We start from the raw sequence: 22,978 nt of genomic DNA, 5'->3' as shown, positions 1-22,978 counted from the left end.
ACACCCTCCTCCAGTGCCTGACACCCTCCTCCAGTGCCTGACACCCTCCTCCAGTGCCTGACACCCTCCTCCAGTGCCTGACACCCTCCTCCAGTGCCTGACACCCTCCTCCAGTGCCTGACACCCTCCTCCAGCCTCTGACACCCTCCTCCAGCCTCTGACACCCTCCTCCATGGCCTGACACCCTCCTCCAGCCTCTGACACCCTCCTCCATGGCCTGACACCCTCCTCCAGCCTCTGACACCCTCCTCCATGGCCTGACACCCTCCTCCATGGCCTGACACCCTCCTCCAGTGCCTGACACCCTCCTCCAGTGCCTGACACCCTCCTCCAGTGCCTGACACCCTCCTCCAGCCTCTGACACCCTCCTCCAGCCTCTGACACCCTCCTCCATGGCCTGACACCCTCCTCCAGCCTCTGACACCCTCCTCCATGGCCTGACACCCTCCTCCAGCCTCTGACACCCTCCTCCAGCCTCTGAGACCCTCCTCCATCGCCTGACACCCTCCTCCAGGGCCTGACACCCTCCTCCAGGGCCTGACACCCTGCTCCAGCCTCTGACACCCTCCTCCAGCCTCTGACACCCTCCTCCAGCCTCTGACACCCTCCTCCAGCCTCTGACACCCTCCTCCATCCTCTGACACCCTCCTCCAGCCTCTGACACCCTCCTCCAGGGCCTGACACCCTCTTCCAGCCTCTGACACCCTCCTCCATGGCCTGACACCCTCCTCCAGCCTCTGACACCCTCCTCCATGGCCTGACACCCTCCTCCAGCCTCTGACACCCTCCTCCAGGGCCTGACACCCTCCTCCAGGGCCTGACACCCTCCTCCAGGGCCTGACACCCTCCTCCAGCCTCTGACACCCTCCTCCATGGCCTGACACCCTCCTCCAGCCTCTGACACCCTCCTCCAGCCTCTGACACCCTCCTCCAGCCTCTGACACCCTCCTCCAGCCTCTGACACCCTCCTCCAGCCTCTGACACCCTCCTCCAGCCTCTGACACCCTCCTCCAGCCTCTGACACCCTCCTCCAGCCTCACACCCTCCTCCATGGCCTGACACCCTCCTCCAGGGCCTGACACCCTCCTCCATCCTGTGACACCCTCCTCCAGCCTCTGACATCCTCCTCCATCCTCTGACACCCTCCTCCAGCCTCTGACACCCTCCTCCAGCCTCTGACACCCTCCTCCATGGCCTGACACCCTCCTCCAGGGCCTGACACCCTCCTCCAGCCTCTGACACCCTCCTCCAGCCTCTGACACCCTCCTCCATGGCCTGACACCCTCCTCCATGGCCTGACACCCTCCTCCAGTGCCTGACACCCTCCTCCAGTGCCTGACACCCTCCTCCAGTGCCTGACACCCTCCTCCAGTGCCTGACACCCTCCTCCAGGGCCTGACACCCTCCTCCAGGGCCTGACACCCTCCTCCAGTGCCTGACACCCTCCTCCAGGGCCTGACACCCTCCTCCAGGGCCTGACACCCTCCTCCATCCTCTGACACCCTCCTCCATGGCCTGACACCCTCCTCCATCCTCTGACACCCTCCTCCAGCCTCTGACACCCTCCTCCAGGGCCTGACACCCTCCTCCATCCTGTGACACCCTCCTCCATCCTGTGACACCCTCCTCCATGGCCTGACACCCTCCTCCAGCCTCTGACACCCTCCTCCATGGCCTGACACCCTCCTCCAGGGCCTGACACCCTCCTCCAGGGCCTGACACCCTCCTCCATGGCCTGACACCCTCCTCCATGGCCTGACACCCTCCTCCAGCCTCTGACACCCTCCTCCATCCTCTGACACCCTCCTCCAGGGCCTGACACCCTCCTCCAGCCTCTGACACCCTCCTCCATGGCCTGACACCCTCCTCCAGCCTTTGACACCCTCCTCCAGTGCCTGACACCCTCCTCCAGTGCCTGACACCCTCCTCCAGGGCCTGACACCCTCCTCCATGGCCTGACACCCTCCTCCATCCTGTGACACCCTCCTCCATCCTCTGACACCCTCCTCCATCCTCTGACACCCTCCTCCATCCTCTGACACCCTCCTCCATGGCCTGACACCCTCCTCCATCCTCTGACACCCTCCTCCATCCTCTGACACCCTCCTCCATGGCCTGACACCCTCCTCCAGCCTCTGACACCCTCCTCCAGCCTCTGACACCCTCCTCCATGGTCTGACACCCTCCTCCAGCCTCTGACACCCTCCTCCAGCCTCTGACACCCTCCTCCATGGTCTGACACCCTCCTCCAGGGCCTGACACCCTCCTCCATCCTCTGACACCCTCCTCCATCCTCTGACACCCTCCTCCATGGCCTGACACCCTCCTCCATGGCCTGACACCCTCCTCCAGCCTCTGACACCCTCCTCCATGGCCTGACACCCTCCTCCAGGGCCTGACACCCTCCTCCAGCCTCTGACACCCTCCTCCATCCTCTGACACCCTCCTCCATCCTCTGACACCCTCCTCCATCCTCTGACACCCTCCTCCAGTGCCTGACACCTCCTCCAGGGCCTGACACCCTCCTCCAGCCTCTGATACCCTCCTCCAGCCTCTGACACCCTCCTCCATGGCCTGTCACCCTCCTCCATGGCCTGACACCCTCCTCCATCCTCTGACACCCTCCTCCATCCTCTGACACCCTCCTCCATCCTCTGACACCCTCCTCCATCCTCTGACACCCTCCTCCAGCCTCTGACACCCTCCTCCAGCCTCTGACACCCTCCTCCAGGGCCTGACACCCTCCTCCATCCTCTGACACCCTCCTCCATGGCCTGACACCCTCCTCCAGCCTCTGACACCCTCCTCCAGCCTCTGACACCCTCCTCCATCCTCTGACACCCTCCTCCATCCTCTGACACCCTCCTCCATCCTCTGACACCCTCCTCCATCCTGTGACACCCTATTCCATCCTCTGACACCCTCCTCCATCCTGTGACACCCTCCTCCAGCCTCTGATACCCTCCTCCATACTGTGACACCCTCCTCCATGGCCTGACACCCTCCTCCAGCCTCTGACACCCTCCTCCATCCTGTGACACCCTCCTCCATCCTGTGACACCCTCCTCCATCCTCTGACACCCTCCTCCAGTGCCTGACACCCTCCTCCAGCCTCTGACACCCTCCTCCAGCCTCTGACACCCTCCTCCATCCTCTGACACCCTCCTCCATCCTCTGACACCCTCCTCCATGGCCTGACACCCTCCTCCAGTGCCTGACACCCTCCTCCAGTGCCTGACACCCTCCTCCAGCCTCTGACACCCTCCTCCATCCTCTGACACCCTCCTCCATCCTGTGACACCCTCCTCCAGGGCCTGACACCCTCTTCCAGCCTCTGACACCCTCCTCCATCCTGTGACACCCTCCTCCATCCTCTGACACCCTCCTCCATCCTCTGACACCCTCCTCCATCCTCTGACACCCTCCTCCAGTGCCTGACACCCTCCTCCAGGGCCTGACACCCTCCTCCAGCCTCTGACACCCTCCTCCATCCTGTGACACCCTCCTCCATCCTCTGACACCCTCCTCCATCCTCTGACACCCTCCTCCAGGGCCTGACACCCTCCTCCATCCTCTGACACCCTCCTCCATCCTCTGACACCCTCCTCCAGGGCCTGACACCCTCCTCCAGCGCCTGACACCCTCCTCCAGCCTCTGACACCCTCCTCCATGGCCTGACACCCTCCTCCATCCTCTGACACCCTCCTCCAGCCTCTGACACCCTCCTCCATCCTCTGACACCCTCCTCCATCCTCTGACACCCTCCTCCATCCTCTGACACCCTCCTCCATCCTCTGACACCCTCCTCCATCCTCTGACACCCTCCTCCATGGCCTGACACCCTCCTCCATGGCCTGACACCCTCCTCCAGCCTCTGACACCCTCCTCCATCCTCTGACACCCTCCTCCATCCTCTGACACCCTCCTCCATGGCCTGACACCCTCCTCCATGGCCTGACACCCTCCTCCAGGGCCTGACACCCTCCTCCAGGGCCTGACACCCTCCTCCAGGGCCTGACACCCTCCTCCAGGGCCTGACACCCTCCTCCATGGCCTGACACCCTCCTCCATGGCCTGACACCCTCCTCCATGGCCTGACACCCTCCTCCATGGCCTGACACCCTCCTCCATGGCCTGACACCCTCCTCCATGGCCTGACACCCTCCTCCAGGGCCTGACACCCTCCTCCAGGGCCTGACACCCTCCTCCATCCTCTGACACCCTCCTCCATCCTCTGACACCCTCCTCCATCCTCTGACACCCTCCTCCATCCTCTGACACCCTCCTCCATCCTCTGACACCCTCCTCCATAGCCTGACACCCTCCTCCATGGCCTGACACCCTCCTCCAGTGCCTGACACCCTCCTCCAGTGCCTGACACCCTCCTCCATGGCCTGACACCCTCCTCCAGCCTCTGACACCCTCCTCCATGGCCTGACACCCTCCTCCAGTGCCTGACACCCTCCTCCATGGCCTGACACCCTCCTCCAGCCTCTGACACCCTCCTCCAGTGCCTGACACCCTCCTCCAGTGCCTGACACCCTCCTCCATGGCCTGACACCCTCCTCCAGCCTCTGACACCCTCCTCCATGGCCTGACACCCTCCTCCAGCCTCTGACACCCTCCTCCATCCTGTGACACCTTCCTCCAGGGCCTGACACCCTCCTCCATCCTCTGACACCCTCCTCCATCCTCTGACACCCTCTTCCATCCTCTGACACCCTCTTCCATCCTCTGACACCCTCCTCCAGCCTCTGCCACCCTCCTCCATCCTCTGCCACCCTCCTCCAGCCTCTGACACCCTCCTCCAGGGCCTGACACCCTCCTCCAGCCTCTGACACCCTCCTCCAGGGCCTGACACCCTCCTCCATCCTCTGACACCCTCCTCCATGGCCTGACACCCTCCTCCAGCCTCTGACACCCTCCTCCAGGGCCTGACACCCTCCTCCAGGGCCTGACACCCTCCTCCATCCTCTGACACCCTCTTCCATCCTCTGACACCCTCCTCCAGCCTCTGACACCCTCCTCCATGGCCTGACACCCTCCTCCAGCCTCTGACACCCTCCTCCATGGCCTGACACCCTCCTCCAGGGCCTGACACCCTCCTCCAGCCTCTGACACCCTCCTCCATCCTGTGACACCCTCCTCCATCCTCTGACACCCTCCTCCATCCTCTGACACCCTCCTCCATCCTCTGACACCCTCCTCCATCCTCTGACACCCTCCTCCAGGGCCTGACACCCTCCTCCAGCGCCTGACACCCTCCTCCAGCCTCTGACACCCTCCTCCATGGCCTGACACCCTCCTCCATCCTCTGACACCCTCCTCCAGCCTCTGACACCCTCCTCCATCCTCTGACACCCTCCTCCATCCTCTGACACCCTCCTCCATCCTCTGACACCCTCCTCCATCCTCTGACACCCTCCTCCATCCTCTGACACCCTCCTCCATGGCCTGACACCCTCCTCCAGCGCCTGACACCCTCCTCCAGTGCCTGACACCCTCCTCCAGTGCCTGACACCCTCCTCCAGGGCCTGACACCCTCCTCCATCCTCTGACACCCTCTTCCATCCTCTGACACCCTCTTCCATCCTCTGACACCCTCCTCCATCCTCTGACACCCTCCTCCAGCCTCTGACACCCTCCTCCATGGCCTGACACCCTCCTCCAGCCTCTGACACCCTCCTCCAGCCTCTGACACCCTCCTCCATGGCCTGACACCCTCCTCCAGCCTCTGACACCCTCCTCCAGTGCCTGACACCCTCCTCCAGTGCCTGACACCCTCCTCCAGTGCCTGACACTTTCCTCCAGGGCCTGACACCCTCCTCCATGGCCTGACACCCTCCTCCATCCTCTGACACCCTCCTCCATGGCCTGACACCCTCCTCCATGGCCTGACACCCTCCTCCATGGCCTGACACCCTCCTCCAGGGCCTGACACCCTCCTCCAGGGCCTGACACCCTCCTCCAGGGCCTGACACCCTCCTCCATCCTCTGACACCCTCCTCCATCCTCTGACACCCTCCTCCATCCTCTGACACCCTCCTCCATCCTCTGACACCCTCCTCCATGGCCTGACACCCTCCTCCATGGCCTGACACCCTCCTCCATGGCCTGACACCCTCCTCCAGGGCCTGACACCCTCCTCCAGGGCCTGACACCCTCCTCCATGGCCTGACACCCTCCTCCATCCTCTGACACCCTCCTCCATGGCCTGACACCCTCCTCCATCCTCTGACACCCTCCTCCATCCTCTGACACCCTCCTCCATGGCCTGACACCCCTCCATGGCCTGACACCCTCCTCCATCCTCTGACACCCTCCTCCATGGCCTGACACCCTCCTCCATCCTCTGACACCCTCCTCCATGGCCTGACACCCTCCTCCATCCTCTGACACCCTCCTCCAGCCTCTGACACCCTCCTCCATGGCCTGACACCCCTCCATGGCCTGACACCCTCCTCCATCCTCTGACACCCTCCTCCATCCTCTGACACCCTCCTCCATGGCCTGACACCCTCCTCCATCCTCTGACACCCTCCTCCATGGCCTGACACCCTCCTCCATCCTGACACCCTCCTCCATCCTCTGACACCCTCCTCCATGGCCTGACACCCTCCTCCATCCTGACACCCTCCTCCATCCTCTGACACCCTCCTCCATGGCCTGACACCCTCCTCCATCCTGACACCCTCCTCCATCCTCTGACACCCTCCTCCATGGCCTGACACCCTCCTCCATCCTGACACCCTCCTCCAGCCTCTGACACCCTCCTCCATCCTCTGACACCCTCCTCCATCCTCTGACACCCTCCTCCATGGCCTGACACCCTCCTCCATCCTCTGACACCCTCCTCCATGGCCTGACACCCTCCTCCATCCTCTGACACCCTCCTCCATCCTCTGACACCCTCCTCCATCCTCTGACACCCTCCTCCATCCTCTGACACCCTCCTCCATGGCCTGACACCCTCCTCCATGGCCTGACACCCTCCTCCAGTGCCTGACACCCTCCTCCAGGGCCTGACACCCTCCTCCATCCTCTGACACCCTCCTCCATGGCCTGACACCCTCCTCCATCCTCTGACACCCTCCTCCAGCCTCTGACACCCTCCTCCAGGGCCTGACACCCTCCTCCATCCTGTGACACCCTCCTCCATCCTGTGACACCCTCCTCCATGGCCTGACACCCTCCTCCAGCCTCTGACACCCTCCTCCATGGCCTGACACCCTCCTCCAGGGCCTGACACCCTCCTCCAGCCTTTGACACCCTCCTCCATGGCCTGACACCCTCCTCCATCCTCTGACACCCTCCTCCAGGGCCTGACACCCTCCTCCAGCCTCTGACACCCTCCTCCAGTGCCTGACACCCTCCTCCAGTGCCTGACACCCTCCTCCAGGGCCTGACACCCTCCTCCATGGCCTGACACCCTCCTCCATCCTGTGACACCCTCCTCCATCCTCTGACACCCTCCTCCATCCTCTGACACCCTCCTCCATCCTCTGACACCCTCCTCCATGGCCTGACACCCTCCTCCATCCTCTGACACCCTCCTCCATGGCCTGACACCCTCCTCCAGCCTCTGACACCCTCCTCCAGCCTCTGACACCCTCCTCCATGGTCTGACACCCTCCTCCAGCCTCTGACACCCTCCTCCAGCCTCTGACACCCTCCTCCATGGTCTGACACCCTCCTCCAGCCTCTGACACCCTCCTCCAGGGCCTGACACCCTCCTCCAGCCTCTGACACCCTCCTCCATACTGTGACACCCTCCTCCAGCCTCTGACACCCTCTTCCATCCTCTGACACCCTCCTCCAGCCTCTGACACCCTCCTCCATCCTCTGACACCATCCTCCATGGCCTGACACCCTCCTCCAGCCTCTGACACCCTCCTCCATGGCCTGACACCCTCCTCCAGGGCCTGACACCCTCCTCCAGCCTCTGACACCCTCCCCCAGCCTCTGACACCCTCCTCCAGGGCCTGACACCCTCCTCCATCCTCTGACACCCTCCTCCATCCTCTGACACCCTCCTCCATGGCCTGACACCCTCCTCCATGGCCTGACACCCTCCTCCAGCCTCTGACACCCTCCTCCATGGCCTGACACCCTCCTCCAGGGCCTGACACCCTCCTCCAGCCTCTGACACCCTCCTCCATGGCCTGACACCCTCCTCCAGCCTCTGACACCCTCCTCCATGGCCTGACACCCTCCTCCAGCCTCTGACACCCTCCTCCATCCTCTGACACCCTCCTCCATCCTCTGACACCCTCCTCCATCCTCTGACACCCTCCTCCATCCTCTGACACCCTCCTCCATCCTCTGACACCCTCCTCCAGTGCCTGACACCTCCTCCAGGGCCTGACACCCTCCTCCAGCCTCTGATACCCTCCTCCAGCCTCTGACACCCTCCTCCATGGCCTGTCACCCTCCTCCATGGCGTGACACCCTCCTCCATGGCCTGACACCCTCCTCCAGCCTCTGACACCCTCCTCCATCCTCTGACACCCTCCTCCATCCTCTGACACCCTCCTCCAGCCTCTGACACCCTCCTCCAGCCTCTGACACCCTCCTCCAGGGCCTGACACCCTCCTCCATCCTCTGACACCCTCCTCCAGGGCCTGACACCCTCCTCCAGCCTCTGACACCCTCCTCCAGCCTCTGACACCCTCCTCCATCCTCTGACACCCTCCTCCATCCTCTGACACCCTCCTCCATCCTGTGACACCCTCCTCCAGCCTCTGATACCCTCCTCCATGGCCTGACACCCTCCTCCAGCCTCTGACACCCTCCTCCATGGCCTGACACCCTCCTCCATGGCCTGACACCCTCCTCCATCCTGTGACACCCTCCTCCATGGCCTGACACCCTCCTCCATCCTGACACCCTCCTCCATCCTCTGACACCCTCCTCCATGGCCTGACACCCTCCTCCATCCTGACACCCTCCTCCATCCTCTGACACCCTCCTCCATGGCCTGACACCCTCCTCCATCCTGACACCCTCCTCCATCCTCTGACACCCTCCTCCATGGCCTGACACCCTCCTCCAGCCTCTGACACCCTCCTCCATCCTCTGACACCCTCCTCCATGGCCTGACACCCTCCTCCAGGGCCTGACACCCTCCTCCAGGGCCTGACACCCTCCTCCAGGGCCTGACACCCTCCTCCAGCCTCTGACACCCTCCTCCAGGGCCTGACACCCTCCTCCAGGGCCTGACACCCTCCTCCAGGGCCTGACACCCTCCTCCAGGGCCTGACACCCTCCTCCAGCCTCTGACACCCTCCTCCAGGGCCTGACACCCTCCTCCAGGGCCTGACACCCTCCTCCATGGCCTGACACCCTCCTCCATGGCCTGACACCCTCCTCCATGGCCTGACACCCTCCTCCATGGCCTGACACCCTCCTCCAGTGCCTGACACCCTCCTCCAGTGCCTGACACCCTCCTCCATGGCCTGACACCCTCCTCCATGGCCTGACACCCTCTTCCAGCCTCTGACACCCTCCTCCATCCTCTGACACCCTCCTCCATGGCCTGACACCCTCTTCCAGCCTCTGACACCCTCCTCCAGCCTCTGACACCCTCCTCCATGGCCTGACACCCTCCTCCAGCCTCTGACACCCTCCTCCATGGCCTGACACCCTCCTCCATGGCCTGACACCCTCCTCCAGCCTCTGACACCCTCCTCCATCCTGTGACACCTTCCTCCAGGGCCTGACACCCTCCTCCATCCTCTGACACCCTCCTCCATCCTCTGACACCCTCTTCCATCCTCTGACACCCTCTTCCATCCTCTGACACCCTCCTCCATCCTCTGACACCCTCCTCCAGCCTCTGCCACCCTCCTCCATGGCCTGACACCCTCCTCCAGCCTCTGACACCCTCCTCCAGCCTCTGATACCCTCCTCCAGCCTCTGACACCCTCCTCCAGGGCCTGACACCCTCCTCCAGCCTCTGACACCCTCCTCCAGGGCCTGACACCCTCCTCCATCCTCTGACACCCTCCTCCATCCTCTGACACCCTCCTCCATCCTCTGACACCCTCCTCCATCCTCTGACACCCTCCTCCATGGCCTGACACCCTCCTCCATCCTCTGACACCCTCCTCCATGGCCTGACACCCTCCTCCAGCCTCTGACACCCTCCTCCAGGGCCTGACACCCTCCTCCATGGCCTGACACCCTCCTCCAGCCTCTGACACCCTCCTCCAGCCTCTGACACCCTCCTCCAGCGCCTGACACCCTCCTCCATCCTGTGACACCCTCCTCCATGGCCTGACACCCTCCTCCATGGCCTGACACCCTCCTCCATGGCCTGACACCCTCCTCCATCCTGTGACACCCTCCTCCATCCTCTGACACCCTATTCCATCCTCTGACACCATCCTCCATGGCCTGACACCCTCCTCCATGGCCTGACACCCTCCTCCATCCTGTGACACCCTCCTCCAGCCTCTGACACCCTCCTCCATCCTCTGACACCATCCTCCATGGCCTGACACCCTCCTCCAGCCTCTGACACCCTCCTCCATGGCCTGACACCCTCCTCCAGGGCCTGACACCCTCCTCCAGCCTCTGACACCCTCCTCCATCCTCTGACACCCTCCTCCAGGGCCTGACACCCTCCTCCAGCCTCTGACACCCTCCTCCAGCCTCTGACACCCTCCTCCAGCCTCTGACACCCTCCTCCATCCTCTGACACCCTCCTCCATCCTCTGACACCCTCCTCCATGGCCTGACTCCAGGGCCTGACACCCTCCTCCATGGCCTGACACCCTCCTCCATCCTCTGACACCCTCCTCCAGGGCCTGACACCCTCCTCCATGGCCTGACACCCTCCTCCATGGCCTGACTCCAGGGCCTGACACCCTCCTCCATCCTCTGACACCCTCCTCCAGGGCCTGACACCCTCCTCCATCCTCTGACACCCTCCTCCATGGCCTGACACCCTCCTCCACGGCCTGACACCCTCCTCCAGCCTCTGACACCCTCCTCCATGGCCTGACACCCTCCTCCAGCCTCTGACACCCTCCTCCATGGCCTGACACCCTCCTCCAGCCTTTGACACCCTCCTCCAGGGCCTGACACCCTCCTCCATCCTCTGACACCCTCCTCCAGGGCCTGACACCCTCCTCCATCCTCTGACACCCTCCTCCATCCTCTGACACCCTCCTCCATGGCCTGACACCCTCCTCCATCCTCTGACACCCTCCTCCATGGCCTGACACCCTCCTCCATCCTCTGACACCCTCCTCCATCCTCTGACACCCTCCTCCATCCTCTGACACCCTCCTCCATCCTGACACCCTCCTCCATGGCCTGACACCCTCCTCCATGGCCTGACACCCTCCTCCATCCTCTGACACCCTCCTCCAGGGCCTGACACCCTCCTCCATCCTCTGACACCCTCCTCCATCCTCTGACACCCTCCTCCATGGCCTGACACCCTCCTCCAGGGCCTGACACCCTCCTCCAGGGCCTGACACCCTCCTCCAGCCTCTGACACCCTCCTCCAGGGCCTGACACCCTCCTCCATGGCCTGACACCCTCCTCCAGCGCCTGACACCCTCCTCCATCCTGTGACACCCTCCTCCAGGGCCTGACACCCTCCTCCATCCTCTGACACCCTCCTCCATCCTCTGACACCCTCCTCCATCCTCTGACACCCTATTCCATCCTCTGACACCCTCCTCCAGCCTCTGACACCCTCCTCCATACTGTGACACCCTCCTCCAGCCTCTGACACCCTCCTCCATCCTCTGACACCATCCTCCATGGCCTGACACCCTCCTCCAGCCTCTGACACCCTCCTCCATGGCCTGACACCCTCCTCCAGGGCCTGACACCCTCCTCCAGCCTCTGACACCCTCCTCCATCCTCTGACACCCTCCTCCATCCTCTGACACCCTCCTCCATGGCCTGACTCCAGGGCCTGACACCCTCCTCCATGGCCTGACACCCTCCTCCATCCTCTGACACCCTCCTCCAGGGCCTGACACCCTCCTCCATGGCCTGACACCCTCCTCCATGGCCTGACTCCAGGGCCTGACACCCTCCTCCATGGCCTGACACCCTCCTCCATCCTCTGACACCCTCCTCCATCCTCTGACACCCTCCTCCATCCTCTGACACCCTCCTCCATCCTCTGACACCCTCCTCCATGGCCTGACACCCTCCTCCATCCTCTGACACCCTCCTCCATCCTCTGACACCCTCCTCCATCCTCTGACACCCTCCTCCATGGCCTGACACCCTCCTCCATCCTCTGACACCCTCCTCCAGCCTCTGACACCCTCCTCCATCCTCTGACACCCTCCTCCATGGCCTGACTCCAGGGCCTGACACCCTCCTCCATGGCCTGACACCCTCCTCCATCCTCTGACACCCTCCTCCAGGGCCTGACACCCTCCTCCATGGCCTGACACCCTCCTCCATGGCCTGACTCCAGGGCCTGACACCCTCCTCCATGGCCTGACACCCTCCTCCATCCTCTGACACCCTCCTCCAGGGCCTGACACCCTCCTCCATCCTCTGACACCCTCCTCCATGGCCTGACACCCTCCTCCACGGCCTGACACCCTCCTCCAGCCTCTGACACCCTCCTCCATGGCCTGACACCCTCCTCCAGCCTCTGACACCCTCCTCCATGGCCTGACACCCTCCTCCAGCCTCTGACACCCTCCTCCATGGCCTGACACCCTCCTCCACGGCCTGACACCCTCCTCCAGGGCCTGACACCCTCCTCCATCCTGTGACACCCTCCTCCATGGCCTGACACCCTCCTCCATCCTCTGACACCCTCCTCCATCCTCTGACACCCTCCTCCATCCTGACACCCTCCTCCATGGCCTGACACCCTCCTCCATCCTCTGACACCCTCCTCCAGGGCCTGACACCCTCCTCCATCCTGTGACACCCTCCTCCATCCTCTGACACCCTCCTCCATCCTCTGACACCCTCCTCCATCCTCTGACACCCTCCTCCATCCTCTGACACCCTCCTCCATCCTGACACCCTCCTCCATGGCCTGACACCCTCCTCCATCCTCTGACACCCTCCTCCAGGGCCTGACACCCTCCTCCATCCTGTGACACCCTCCTCCATCCTGACACCCTCCTCCATCCTGACACCCTCCTCCATGGCCTGACACCCTCCTCCATGGCCTGACACCCTCCTCCATCCTCTGACACCCTCCTCCAGGGCCTGACACCCTCCTCCATCCTGTGACACCCTCCTCCAGGGCCTGACACCCTCCTCCATCCTCTGACACCCTCCTCCATGGCCTGACACCCTCCTCCATGGCCTGACACCCTCCTCCAGCCTCTGACACCCTCCTCCATCCTCTGACACCCTCTTCCATCCTCTGACACCCTCCTCCATCCTCTGACACCCTCCTCCATGGCCTGACACCCTCCTCCAGCCTCTGACACCCTCCTCCATCCTCTGACACCCTCCTCCATGGCCTGACACCCTCCTCCATCCTCTGACACCCTCCTCCATCCTCTGACACCCTCCTCCATGGCCTGACACCCTCCTCCATGGCCTGACACCCTCCTCCATCCTGTGACACCCTCCTCCAGGGCCTGACACCCTCCTCCAGCCTCTGACACCCTCCTCCAGCCTCTGACACCCTCCTCCAGCCTGTGACACCCTCCTCCATCCTCTGACACCCTCCTCCATCCTCTGACACCCTCCTCCATCCTCTGACACCCTCCTCCATCCTGTGACACCCTCCTCCAGGGCCTGACACCCTCCTCCAGCCTCTGACACCCTCCTCCATCCTCTGACACCCTCCTCCATCCTCTGACACCCTCCTCCATCCTGACACCCTCCTCCATCCTCTGACACCCTCCTCCATCCTCTGACACCCTCCTCCATGGCCTGACTCCAGGGCCTGACACCCTCCTCCAGCCTCTGACACCCTCCTCCATCCTCTGACACCCTCCTCCATGGCCTGACTCCAGGGCCTGACACCCTCCTCCAGCCTCTGACACCCTCCTCCATCCTCTGACACCCTCCTCCATCCTGACACCCTCCTCCATCCTCTGACACCCTCCTCCATCCTCTGACACCCTCCTCCATCCTCTGACACCCTCCTCCATGGCCTGACACCCTCCTCCATCCTCTGACACCCTCCTCCATCCTCTGACACCCTCCTCCATCCTCTGACACCCTCCTCCATCCTGACACCCTCCTCCATCCTCTGACACCCTCCTCCATCCTCTGACACCCTCCTCCATGGCCTGACTCCAGGGCCTGACACCCTCCTCCATGGCCTGACACCCTCCTCCATCCTCTGACACCCTCCTCCATCCTCTGACACCCTCCTCCATCCTCTGACACCCTCCTCCATCCTCTGACACCCTCCTCCATCCTCTGACACCCTCCTCCATCCTCTGACACCCTCCTCCATCCTCTGACACCCTCCTCCATGGCCTGACACTTTTATAGTATTCTGCATTGTGCATTATGTTTTGAATTTGATTTTTCTTTCCACAGGTTGAAAGCAGAGATTGGAAATTGTTTCATTTTAAATCAGTTTTTTTCTTGTTTTGTTTGTGAATATTATATAGCACCATTGATTTCCATGGTGCTGTACTTGTGATAATTTTTGCATCCGCCTCAATTTTTCCACAAATAAAAAGTTTGATACGATTTGGTTTACCCCACCAATATACTAAAGAGGCAAAGTGTTGATTGAATATATTCAGATGCCGAATATGGCCAAATAGATCTTTTAGTACAGATTATAAATGCATTGTTAGGAAGATGCACTATCCTGAGCAGATGCTGCAATTTAGCATCCAGGGTAGTGGGGGATATCTGGGAAAGACCCTCACACACCTTCAGCAGTGGCACTTGTCGGGCTGTCTTCACCCTGCCAATGGTAACTCATTGTGTCCCGTACGCGGGGGATGCTAGGTGTCCAGCACCACAGAACCCAGCCACATTGTGTCGTCACCACCCTCCTGCTATGATGGCATTGGGCCCTTATTACTATGTGTTAATATATGTGCAGCGCTATCGGATTATTGTGCTATAAGTGAAATAAAATGTGTTCACCATTACTTCCATAGCGCTGTACATATATCACCAACACTCAGAGACCATAGATTGTGAGCCCTATCAGTATGTTTCTATAGCATATAAACAGCTACTATATAGACTGCATATGCACTATATGGTCACACTTGTGTGTGCAATGTGAGAAACGCATCAATACCCGGCACTCAGGACTGGAGTATATATTTATATGCAGCTGAACGCTGCTTTTCTGAGTTTCGGCAGCAGTGCCGGGTATTCCAAGACTTCTCCCGTGCTTCCCCCATACTCTGGAACTCTCTACCCCAACACATCAGACTTGCGCCTACCATAGAAACCTTCAAAAAGAACCTGAAGACTCATCTCTTCCGACAAGCCTACAGCCTGCAGTGATCCTCAACCTACTGAACAGCCGCACAGCCAGCTCTTCCCTCTCCTAGTGTATCCTCACCCACCCCCTGCAGACTGTGAGCCCTCGCGGGCAGGGTCCTCCCTCCTTATGTACTCGTGTGCCTTGTTATCTGCTCATGTTTAATGTATTTGTCTATATTTGCCCCGTATTCACATGTAAAGCGCCATGGAATAAATGGCGCTATAAAAATGTATAATAATAATAATAATATTGATGCCAGAGACTCATGCGAGTTTCTTGTATTGCACACGCAAGTGTGACCCTGGCCTCACACCCATGCATTCGTTTTTCTGTACCTATATACATAAACACTCTACATGCATATATACACTGATGCTCTCACCTCTGTATTATACACTATACGTGCATTAAAAATAATCATTTTAACATGGGCACCACAGACTATAAAAAAAAACTGTCACATATGCGCAACCAGCACTAAGGTTGGGAAGAGGAAAAATGAAACGAAGAAAAAGAAGAAGACAGTCTTTCTCCATCCAACATACCAACAGGCCTAAGTAAACATACCATACAGGACAGCATAAGTAAAGGGGTGCCACAGAGATCCAAACCCATGTCTCAAAGGTACACCAAAAGGACACTCCTAACCATAATGTAAAACATAAGAAAATTGGAGCAAAAAGTATAAAGTATTCACAATGTTAATTTATTAGAAATACACAATACATAAACAGACTAGGATAAGGTAATAACAAAAGGACAATAGTACCCTGACACAAGATAGTAAGTATTCAGCATGGATAAAGGTGCTCAAGTGCAACAAGAGACCAAAAAATGTTCACAAATAGTAAAATGTATCCAAATGGCAAAACTATTCTGCACCTTCCATGATGCTCCGGAACACAGACCGCAGACATGCGCACCTGAACGCAGGAGCGGTAAAGAAAAAAATCCATATTATAAATAAAGTGCATCAGTGCAATAAAGTGACAATATCATAATATATAATACAATAAAGTGCATCAATACATAACAGTAGTATATATCAAATAATTACAGTAAATATGAATACTACAAGTGCAATATTAGATAAATTTTATACAATATATAAAGTAACAATATATAAAGTAAAATAAGAGTGAATGGTGGGACAAAATCCTTTAATCTTCCACGTGGATTGATTTCTGACGTATCGCTCCAAAACGATCCTCACATCACTCATCATTAGTGTAACGGTAATTAGCAAAAGATTTTTACTAAACTAAAAAAGGGGAGGAAAACATATTAATAAAAGTAAAAATATATTAAAGACACACACTAGACAAATTCTTAAGGTAGAACGGGACATACTTTATAGATGCTTGTTAGCCAGTTCTGGAATCAGTGCTGGAGAATACCATCCAATGCCCATATAAATACTGCTGGAGAATGTCATAGTTTTCAATGTTTCTCTACAACTGGCTAACAAAGCACACGTATAACGTAAATTAAATTTGTTTTTTACACTGTAAAGCAACTTTAATTGGAAGCAGACAGTCACATATAGCTGTCAGTTATCCAACTCACCGAAACGTATAGTAGAAGAGTACCTACACATCCTACAGGATGATTTAATGGGAAAAAAACATTGAAAACCTTACCGTGCGAGTGTCCAGAAACATGTGGGGGAATCCAGACCATACATTGTCCTATGGGAAAAATGAATGGAGCCTTCTCAAATGGGATTCCTCATAGGGAGATAAACGCTTGTATCTGTGGTTGACTGACATATGCACTAGATATTTCAGGTGGTGGGAGCATAGACTCCCACAAATTTTATGACCTGCCTCCTCGACCGGCTAAGACTTGGGATTCCAGAGATATTGGCCCCAAACGGTGATTGGCCCCAAACGGGGACCCCCCCCCCCCCATTAAGTCGCTTCCAATGCATGTCTATGAGAGAAAAAAAAAAACATGCCAAAACTCCGGGGGTCACCGCTCTGCGGTCGTGGGACCAGCGCACAAGTTCTTTTCGAGGAGGAAAGCCCAGGGTTTCCCCTTTAAAAAGACACCAAAAGTGTGTCGCTGAGACTTGTGGTTCCGGAGAAATGAGGCCGGGACCGTGAGCTCCCACTTTCGATGAAAATCACACGGTGTGGTCTGGGTAAGAAACGTGACATATAGCTTTTCTTACCCGGACCAAAACCTGCCAGTGAAAAAAATATTTCAAAGTCCGAAATGAATGGGATTCCTCATAGGGAGATAAACGCTTGTATCTCCGTGGTTGACTGACATATGCACTAGATATTTCAAGTGGTGAGGGCACAGACTCCCACAAATGATAAAAGACCCACCCTTGACCGGCTGAGACTTGGGATTCCAGGGATATTGCCCCCCCCCCCCCCCATCAAATCGCTTCCAATGCATGTCTATGAGAAAAAAAAAAAACATGCCAAAACTCTGGGGGTCAACGCTCTACGGTCGTAGGTCTGCTTTTGCACTGGAAACCCTCTAATAAGCTTTAAAACAGGCTGTAGAGAGAAAAGGAGCATGAACCAACGCAAGGCCATTGAAAACATGCTCATAAGGAGGATGCGGAGACCGCACACAATTGCGTAGGCGCCCGCTGCAACCCACAGTTCGGTAGAAGAGTGCCTACACACATCATACAGGATGATTTGATGGAAAAAAAAACATTGAAAACCTTACCATGTGACTGCGAGTATCCAGGAACATGTGGAGGAATCCCGGCCATACGTGGTCCCTATGGGAAAAATGAATGGAGCCTTCTCAAACTGTTATTCTTTAGTGTTAACGAGACATACTGTATATGACCTACTTAACATTACATACAAGTTTATGTTTTTTTACACCGTAAAGCAACTCTAATTGGCAGCGGACAGTCAAATATAGCTGTCCGTTATCCAACTCAGCGAAACGTATTTTGGCGCCACAAAAAAAAAAAAAAAAACATTAAAATGTATTATTTTATTATACATTTTTATAGTGCCATTTATTCCATGGCGCTTTACATGTGAATACGGGGCAAATATAGACAAATACATTAAACATGAGCAGATAAGGCACACGAGTACATAAGGAGGGAGGACCCTGCCCGCGAGGGCTCAGTCTGCAGGGGGTGGGTGAGGATACAATAAAGGTATACGTAGTATCTAATTAAAGGTTATGTAGTACTCTTCAGAAGAGTTTAAAAAAACACTTCTATACTCTCCCCCAAATCCATAAGAACCTCAAGACACCTCTCACCGCCAGCCTGCAGTGTTCAGAGTGTGATCATCATGGGATGGGGAGAGAAGCCAGGTAGTCTCCCCCTAGTATTTCAGTGTAATATATCAAACTTTTTAAATTAATTTTGCTCTAATGAAGAAATATGACAATATTGGAAAAACAAATTAAAAGTTTAATATTTGCCGTAAAAAAAGTCAAGAATTGCAAAAATGTTACCTTCCCTTAAGGACAGACATTCAATGTATAAAAGAATGTTCCATAATTACCTTGAGGAGCTTCTTTTCAGGGACTCGGCTGCCCTTGACCCCGTTTCCATGGCAGGTGGAGAATCTAAACCTGCCCTGAAATAAAATCATTAACATTAGAGCTTTTAATTAGTGCACCCATTAGCTTGGCATCATAGTATTGAATTAAAGGTATACAAACTGTCCAATCGCAGGTTCCCTTGTACTCTCTTCTGCAGCCCTTTAGAAGTGTTAGAAAGCAAAATCAAATCTTAGTGTTTGTAAAGTACAAACTCAGACCTGCTTTGTAGCAAACTTGACTATGAAATACCTTGATGTGTTGGCTCCAGCTTCCTGCATTTCTTCCTCCCAGGATCTTAGGACCAGCAAGTGGCCTTCGCAAACGTTTCCCAGTGTATTTTCGCAATAATTTCTTTCTGCCGTTTCATTAGAGTGCCCTAGATCCCTGGCAAAAATGTTTTTCTGTGTCCTTCAGCCTCGAGATGGTCCAGGATTCAATCACCTTCCTAATCATTTTACTGGTGACAATGGTAAGCTCAAACTTCTCATGGAAACGCATATGAATGCTTTTGCACCCGAAACCCTCTAATAAGCTTTAAAACAGGCTGTAGAGAGAAAGAGCATGAATCAACGCAAGGCTATTGAAAACATGCTCATAAGGAGGTTGTGGCGAACGCACACAATTGCACAGGTGCCCGCTGCAACCCACAGTTCGGTAGAAGAGTACTTACACACATCATACAGGGTGACTCGGTTTTTCGGCGGCGGCCGCGCCATGTATGCTTTTGCACCCGAAACATTTTAACTTAAAAACAAACTGTAGAGAGAAAAGGAGCATGAATCAACGCAAGGCTATTGAAAACATGCTCATAAGGAGGTTGTGGCGAACGCACACAATTGCGCAGGTGCCCGCTGCAACCCACAGTTCGGTAGAAGAGTACTTACACACATCATACAGGGTGACTCGGTTTTTCGGCGGCGGCCGCGCCATGTATGCTTTTGCACCCGAAACATTTTAACTTAAAAACAAACTGTAGAGAGAAAAGGAGCATGAACCAACGCAAGGCTATTGAAAACATGCTCATAAGGAGGTTGTGGCGAACGCACACAATTGCGCAGGTGCCCGCTGCAACCCACAGTTCGGTAGAAGAGTACTTACACACATCATACAGGGTGACTCGGTTTTTCGGCGGCGGCCGCGCCATGTATGCTTTTGCACCCGAAACATTTTAACTTAAAAACAAACTGTAGAGAGAAAAGGAGCATGAACCAACGCAAGGCTATTGAAAACATGCTCATAAGGAGGTTGTGGCGAACGCACACAATTGCGCAGGCGCCCGCTGCAACCCACAGTTCGGTAGATGAGTACCTACACATACAGGATGATTTAACGGAAAAAAAACATTGAAAACCTTACCGTGTGTGCGAGTGTCCAGAAAGGTGTGGGGGAATTATGGTCACATATGGCTCCTATGGGAAAAATGAATGGAGCCTTCTCAAACTGTTTCTCTTTAGTGTTAACGGGGCATACTGTATATATATGTGACCTACTTAACATTACAAACAAATTTATGTTTTTTTACACCGTAAAGCAACTAATTCGCAGTGGACAGTCACACATAGCTGTCCGTTATCCATCTTAGCGAAGCGTATTTTGGCGCAACAAAAAACACGAAAATGTATGCTTTTGCACCTGAAACCCTCTAAGCAGCTTTAAAACAGGCTATAGAGAGAAGGAGCATGAATCAACGCAAGGCTATTGAAAACATGATCATAAGGAGGTTGTGGCGAATGCACACAATTGCGCAGGTGCCCGCTGCAACCCACAGTTCGGTAGAAGAGTACTTACACATCATACAGGGTGACTGTTTTTCGGCGGCGGCCGCGCCATGTGTGCTTTTGCACCCGAAAGATTTTAACTTAAAAACAAACTGTAGAGAGAAAAGGAGCATGAACCAACGCAAGGCTATTGAAAACATGCTCATAAGGAGGTTGTGGCGAACGCACACAATTGCGCAGGCGGCCGCTGCAACCCACAGTTCGGTAGAAGAGTACCTACACACATCATACAGGGTCATTTAATGGAAAAAAACATTGCAAACCTTACCGTGTGAGCGTGCGAGTCCTGAAATGGGGGGGGGGGGGTTGATCCAGGCCATTCGTGGTCCCTGTGGGGAAAATGAATGGAGCCTTCTCAAACTGTTCCTCTTTAGTGTTAACGGGACATACTGTATATATGTGACCTACTTAACATTACATACATTACACACAAACAAGTTTGTTTTTTTTACACCGTAAAGCAACTCTAATTCACAGTGCACAGTCACACATAGCTGTCCGTTATCCATCTTAGCGAAGCGTATTTTGGCGCAACAAAAAACACGAAAATGTATGCTTTTGCACCCGAAACCCTCTAAGCAGCTTTAAAACAGGCTGTAGAGAGAAAAAGAGCATGAATCAACGCAAGGCTATTGAAAACATGCTCATAAGGAGGTTGTGGCGAACGCACACAATTGCGCAGGCGCCCGCTGCAACCCACAGTTCGGTAGATGAGTACCTACACATACAGGATGATTTAACGGAAAAAAAACATTGAAAACCTTACCGTGTGTGCGAGTGTCCAGAAAGGTGTGGGGGAATTATGGTCACATATGGCTCCTATGGGAAAAATGAATGGAGCCTTCTCAAACTGTTTCTCTTTAGTGTTAACGGGGCATACTGTATATATATGTGACCTACTTAACATTACAAACAAATTTATGTTTTTTTACACCGTAAAGCAACTAATTCGCAGTGGACAGTCACACATAGCTGTCCGTTATCCATCTTAGCGAAGCGTATTTTGGCGCAACAAAAAACACGAAAATGTATGCTTTTGCACCTGAAACCCTCTAAGCAGCTTTAAAACAGGCTATAGAGAGAAGGAGCATGAATCAACGCAAGGCTATTGAAAACATGATCATAAGGAGGTTGTGGCGAATGCACACAATTGCGCAGGTGCCCGCTGCAACCCACAGTTCGGTAGAAGAGTACTTACACATCATACAGGGTGACTGTTTTTCGGCGGCGGCCGCGCCATGTGTGCTTTTGCACCCGAAAGATTTTAACTTAAAAACAAACTGTAGAGAGAAAAGGAGCATGAACCAACGCAAGGCTATTGAAAACATGCTCATAAGGAGGTTGTGGCGAACGCACACAATTGCGCAGGCGGCCGCTGCAACCCACAGTTCGGTAGAAGAGTACCTACACACATCATACAGGGTCATTTAATGGAAAAAAACATTGCAAACCTTACCGTGTGAGCGTGCGAGTCCTGAAATGGGGGGGGGGGGGGGGTTGATCCAGGCCATTCGTGGTCCCTGTGGGGAAAATGAATGGAGCCTTCTCAAACTGTTCCTCTTTAGTGTTAACGGGACATACTGTATATATGTGACCTACTTAACATTACATACATTACACACAAACAAGTTTGTTTTTTTTACACCGTAAAGCAACTCTAATTCACAGTGCACAGTCACACATAGCTGTCCGTTATCCATCTTAGCGAAGCGTATTTTGGCGCAACAAAAAACACGAAAATGTATGCTTTTGCACCCGAAACCCTCTAAGCAGCTTTAAAACAGGCTGTAGAGAGAAAAAGAGCATGAATCAACGCAAGGCTATTGAAAACATGCTCATAAGGAGGTTGTGGCGAACGCACACAATTGCGCAGGCGCCCGCTGCAACCCACAGTTCGGTAGATGAGTACCTACACATACAGGATGATTTAACGGAAAAAAAACATTGAAAACCTTACCGTGTGTGCGAGTGTCCAGAAAGGTGTGGGGGAATTATGGTCACATATGGCTCCTATGGGAAAAATGAATGGAGCCTTCTCAAACTGTTTCTCTTTAGTGTTAACGGGGCATACTGTATATATATGTGACCTACTTAACATTACAAACAAATTTATGTTTTTTTACACCGTAAAGCAACTAATTCGCAGTGGACAGTCACACATAGCTGTCCGTTATCCATCTTAGCGAAGCGTATTTTGGCGCAACAAAAAACACGAAAATGTATGCTTTTGCACCTGAAACCCTCTAAGCAG

General features: G+C 55.8%; 3 long non-coding RNA genes across 3 annotated transcripts in view; 1 reads left to right on the top strand and 2 right to left on the bottom strand.

Annotated features, from left to right (window-relative positions):
• The window catches only part of LOC138637395 (uncharacterized), a 108,046-nt gene extending 93,391 nt beyond the window's left edge, over positions 1-14,655 (top strand). Inside the window, exon 3 of the long non-coding RNA XR_011312391.1 lies at positions 14,500-14,655. This is a non-coding gene — a long non-coding RNA (uncharacterized lncRNA). The remainder of the gene's footprint in view (positions 1-14,499) is intronic.
• Positions 14,656-21,026: 6,371 nt separating this feature from the next.
• Positions 21,027-22,237, bottom strand: LOC138637384 (uncharacterized). The gene is made up of 4 exons (XR_011312389.1): positions 22,184-22,237; positions 21,926-22,007; positions 21,494-21,546; positions 21,027-21,056 (listed from the first exon to the last, which is right to left on the bottom strand). It is a non-coding gene; the product is annotated as an uncharacterized lncRNA (long non-coding RNA).
• Positions 22,238-22,683: 446 nt separating this feature from the next.
• Positions 22,684-22,978, bottom strand: part of LOC138637389 (uncharacterized) — a 715-nt gene continuing 420 nt past the window's right edge. Inside the window, exon 3 of the long non-coding RNA XR_011312390.1 lies at positions 22,684-22,737. This is a non-coding gene — a long non-coding RNA (uncharacterized lncRNA). The remainder of the gene's footprint in view (positions 22,738-22,978) is intronic.

This window comes from Ranitomeya imitator, chromosome 1, assembly GCF_032444005.1.
Source record: "Ranitomeya imitator isolate aRanImi1 chromosome 1, aRanImi1.pri, whole genome shotgun sequence".
In the NCBI taxonomy this organism is placed as follows: domain Eukaryota; kingdom Metazoa; phylum Chordata; class Amphibia; order Anura; family Dendrobatidae; genus Ranitomeya; species Ranitomeya imitator.
The sequence above is the reverse complement of the archived record's forward strand: the minus strand, read 5'-3'. Positions and strand labels throughout refer to the sequence as shown.